Below are 5,298 nucleotides of genomic sequence, written 5' to 3' on the forward strand. Positions count from 1 at the left end.
CTACATCATCTTTTTGAATCGATCAAAAAAAGCATTCTATCGTTTTTTAATTTCCTGGCTTAGTATTAGTGTGAGATAAAGATAGGTTATATCCCATCTTAACGATGAGTGAGTCGATGAGTCAAAATGGAAGAAAGGTTTGACTTACCTTTTCTGTCTGTCGAACAAATCATTTCCTGAGGGGATCCCATACTTCGTTATATATATATAGGATATAGGACGGGATGGTTCATTTCATGAATTAAAATCAAAAATTCTATGGAATCGTAGAAGCAGGAAAGATTTTTCGGATCTAGTCATCCCATTATAATTATACATTACATTATATTGACAATTCCAAAAAACTGCTCATACTATGAACATAGTATGATGGCGATCGGGCAGGTATGCCCCTATCGTCTAGTGGTTCAGGACATCTCTCTTTCAAGGAGGCAGCGGGGATTCGACTTCCCCTGGGGGTAGGGTACTACGAAAGGAAGTTGATCATGGATTATCAATAAGCCCAGAATTTGTTCTTCCTGGGTCGATGCCCGAGCGGTTAATGGGGACGGACTGTAAATTCGTTGGCGATATGTCTACGCTGGTTCAAATCCAGCTCGGCCCACTAATTCGCCGATCCATGATAACCAAATTTGTCCTCCAGAAATGCCCATTATTTAGATATTTAGAATGCCCCATATATTCTAAAATTCTAAAAGTATTCTAAGGATATATGGGAATAAAATATATAGGGATAAAGGGTCCATTTTTTCTACAATACCCCTTGGTTTCTTTCCAATTTCTCACATCTTCTGATCTGTCTAAAGATCTAGATTCCCAATTTGTTGCAAAGGTAGTAAAGAAAAAAAGAGTCCTTTTTCCATTGAAAAATAGATTCTCAATATATTAGTAGGATTACCAGTAATCTGTGTCATTCTTACTCTAGTCCGTATCCATGTGGATATCAGTATATCAGTCGTGTTTCTTTTACAACACGAGAATATTTCTCGTAAATAGAAACGAAACGAATGAAAGCATAAGAATACATATATGCATGCTGTATACCTCACCCTGGGATTGTAGTTCAATCGGTCAGAGCACCGCCCTGTCAAGGCGGAAGCTGCGGGTTCGAGCCCCGTCAGTCCCGACCTCGGATCCGATGAATCCATCAATTCATCTTCCCATTTTCTGTGAGGAGGGGGCCCGGGACAGGATTGAATTTCCTGCGGGGATCCTTAATTTTTTTTTATTTTGTTTTTCGTTTCGAATTTCTCATCGGACAAAGACGGGAATTTCAATTATTTGAACTAGTACCGATTGCTGGGGGAGAGGCATACGTAGTCGTAGGTATCGCCATACTGGGGATTCCAAGAGAGACCCACTGGTTTGACTTTTTCAATTGCTTCTGATCCATGAAATGGAATAGGGTACAGAGTACCCATACGTTTCCAGGGAGTACATATACAAATTGTACTCGTTTATTCTACGATACACAATTAACTAACTTAGTAACATAGTTACTCGGGCAGCAGAGTACTATTAAACCTACTCCCTTTTGTTTTCGTGTTTTCGAGATACGATTTTGTGCAATCTCAATTAGTAAAGTAATTAAAAACAATCTATCTATCTTATTCTTATTCAAATTGCATGCTGAATTTAGCTTTCAGTCCCAATCCAAGGAAAAAGAGGGTCCTTACTTTTAATATAAAGTAAAGGATCAAACAATGATCCGTCCCTTTTGTTTCTTTTCCACAGGGGGAATGAATCATTTTTTTTTTCTTTATTTTCTTTATCTTTATATAATATATATTTTTATTTTAGGGTTTCATCGAAGAAGGAGAAAAATCAATAAAGAAAGAATTTGTCGGAATATTAGATCTTTTTTTTTATATCGAGACCCATCCCATACCCATACCTTTATCACATTTCTCTGCCTTCCAGGAGGATTAGATCATTACGAAAACTTCGCTTCGAGCTTAACTCCTCCCCCTTTCCATTTCACTCCTACTGTTTAGGTCTGTTACCAATGGAAGGCCGGCAACAGAACACAGGTCAGATGATACCTCGTCGGATGATTCTTATAAAGAAGATGATAGATTTTAGAAACTAAAGAATGAAAAAAAAAAAAGATGAGAAATTCAATGGGATTCTTGATTAGATCAGGAATCCCATTTTTGATTCGGTATGGATAAAAGATCTTCCTATGTTATACTATTCAATTCTCGACGATGAATCGATTTAATAGATCAGATATTGTTATTCATATTCATAATATAATATTGAATATTGATCCGATTCAGTATCAACCATCAGGATGCACCCATTGAATTTACAGGAGAAATCTTTTTATTTTTATTTTTTTTTTTCTATGGGATTAGATCCCGAGTTATTGCGAAGCAAAAAAAAACGATGAGATTATGGAAGTCAATATTCTCGCATTTATTGCGACTGCGCTGTTCATTTTAGTTCCTACTGCTTTTTTACTTATCATCTACGTAAAAACAGTCAGTCAAAATGATTAGAATTAAACTTGACTTATTAGCTCTTATCAATGATTGACGAAATAAAAGGGATTCCAATTCCAAGTCTTAAATGAAATTAGAGAACTGGAATCAACAGTATAATAGATGGTGTAGTAGAAAGGTTCATATAGTTCTTTCTACCACACTATCTATTATTATATTGTAAAAATATTGTATTGCATGTATAAAGTTGTATTGTATAAATTCAAAAAATGGATGGGTTTGATATAGACTAGATACAATATCTATCCATATAAATGAAGTAATTGATTGGGCCGTTAACAGATACCCCACGGAGTTCTATAGTCACTTCTTCGGATTTGAAAAATAAGTATAAGTAGTAAACACCACCCATTTTTCATGCTTGAGCCATGACATGAGGTGAGTCAATAAAGCATAAATAGGATTCCTAGAAGTATAAAACTTAAGTGAGCACGGATCACCCGACGCAAGATCTTATTATGCGTAGTACCCCTTTGAACAACCACTACGTCTATGGCATCTCCAGTAGAAAGTACGTATCCACGTAATAGTAGCAGTACTTCCTCTTTGAACAGTCAAGAGGGAAAAACAAATAAAAAAATAGGGGTTGGTTGCTCCTCATTGTAATATCCATAATTATGGTAAGAGCGGGTTCATCGAAATCGAATATTATATTTAGGAATAGGAAGAGTTCGGCTGGAAAAATTTCCTATCATGCGCATTCCTTTGAGTTTCGAAATACGAACAACATCAGAATCAAATCATTCAAATATTGATCGAAAGATCATTGTTCATATATTACTGGATTACCCTAGAATTTTTGAAATGGATTATCTTAAAACGCTTCGCGGAACGGTCCATTAAACATAAGCACCATTGATCCAATTTGATTACTCAACTTAATTAGTAGTACCCCTAGAGTCCACTTCTTCCCCATACTACGAGTGAAAGGGAAAACGTAAAGACCACCATTAAAGCAGCCCAAGCGAGACTTACTATATCCATGTAAATTATCTCCCCGATCTCTATGAATATGAAGGAATTATTCCATTATTAATCACTAATAATAGTGGAATCAATGGTGCAGAGTCAAAATGGCATTTTGCTCTAACGCTATTGATGAACCAATCCAATGAATACAAGAGTTCCTATACTCTAATTACAAGGATCTCCGGTCGAATCGGAAAGCAGTAAGCAAAAGCAAGATATACAACTACCCTTGGAGATCTTAAAGGAATGTTACTAATGAAAGATGTAGGAATAGTAAGACCCATTGTTTGTTTTGTTAGCTTTCATAAGCATAAGAAAAAAAAATGGAATATAAATAGAATATATATATATACCATAAAGATGTAAAAGATAACTATCTTAACTATCTATCACATACCTCTATCTACCCCCCAAGTCTTACTGTCTCTGTTTCTTTCTGTGAAACAATCGGGGGACACCCCATTACGTTCTTGGCAGGGTGTTACAAAAAACGGAGAAGTATTTTTCAACTTTTATTAGAAAATTAGATTCTATATTCTATAATATAGATATAGAATAGTTAGTTATTCTATAACTATAATAGTTATAGTTAAGAGTTGATTACCCATCCAATCCAATATTGATTGGATACCTGAGTAAGTACTCAGGGATTCTCGTGAGTCTGGATACAAAATACAAACTATCCTTAGCCCTTTCCGCAACTCCCAATTTGATTCCCCACCAACCTACCCAATTTAATTCAAGACTCAGTCAGTGGGCACCACCCTAGTAAGGTAGGGTAATTAGGAAGTATTGATAGTGCTTCCTATAATCTCCCTCAGATCCTAGAATAGAAGCAAGGATTGGATTTACATTTAGGAACCGAACCCCCTTTCCTTCGGCTACCCCGATTTTAGGTATCTGACTTTCGTAGTTCTGAATCTCACAATTTCAGTTTTACTATCGATTCGATTGATAAATCAAATACAAAGAAATAGCCCGAACCAACCAGTAATCAGTCATAAATCGGTTTTTTTTCATATTGATACCCGATTTTAACCATAACCAAATGATAAAAATTCAAGTCTTTTTTTTTTATAGAACCTCTGTATTCTTAAAATACAGTATCTACAACCCTAGTCATGCTTCTGTCAGGCAAGAATTTTGTGAGTTCTATTAGCATATGTGAGTTCTATTAGCATAGAAGGATAAGGTATTCCGAAGCTTTTCTTTTGTTGATCAGGCGACACCCGGATTTGAACTGGGGAGAAAGGGATTTGCAGTCCCGCGCCTTACCACTCGGCCATGCCGCCAAAATGATCCAAAATAGACCTAACTCTTTCTTTTTTTTTTTTTTTGGGGGGGGGGGGTTACTCAACCTTTTTTTGGTTTGAGTTGGATTTTTAAAACGGGTTTCTTTATCCCTTTCCAAAAGGGATCCCTGGGTCCAGGGTTCTCTTGATTGTATAGTGTTTCAAAACATAATATTTTTTTTTATATTGAAACAGAAAAAAGATATTTCTAGGCACAGAGTCCAAAATTCAGAGTAAATTGGAGCCATTAATTATTTCCTGTGAATTCATGAACAGTTCTTGGATTTTGATCTAACGTTTTCTTTCCTTACCTTAATAATTAAATTAATAACATAAGAAAACAAAAAAGTTGATACACGACTAATCAGTATCAATTGTTTTCAATTTCAATTATAACAACATATATGTGTATATGTAAACCCTCGAACATAAATTGTTACACGCATACCTAGTCCTATCCACCTTATCTTATAGGGAATTGTCGTGCTTGAATTTTGCATTGAATATTTTTCTATTGAATAAGTTGAATCTAA

At 35.5% G+C, this 5,298-nt stretch overlaps 2 non-coding genes across 2 annotated transcripts; one reads left to right on the top strand and one right to left on the bottom strand.

Moving 5' to 3' along the window:
* Window positions 1-1,052: 1,052 nt before the first annotated feature.
* Window positions 1,053-1,126, top strand: TRNAD-GUC (transfer RNA aspartic acid (anticodon GUC)). The gene has a single exon. It is a non-coding gene; the product is annotated as a tRNA-Asp (tRNA).
* Window positions 1,127-4,693: 3,567 nt separating this feature from the next.
* TRNAC-GCA (transfer RNA cysteine (anticodon GCA)) lies at window positions 4,694-4,765 on the bottom strand. Its single transcript has one exon. It is a non-coding gene; the product is annotated as a tRNA-Cys (tRNA).
* Window positions 4,766-5,298: the final 533 nt, after the last annotated feature.

This window comes from Aristolochia californica, unplaced genomic scaffold (assembly GCF_029961685.1).
Source record: "Aristolochia californica isolate CCGP_79_NKW_82.1479 unplaced genomic scaffold, dmAriCali1.0.hap1 SCAF_463, whole genome shotgun sequence".
NCBI classification, from domain to species: Eukaryota; Viridiplantae; Streptophyta; class Magnoliopsida; order Piperales; family Aristolochiaceae; genus Aristolochia; species Aristolochia californica.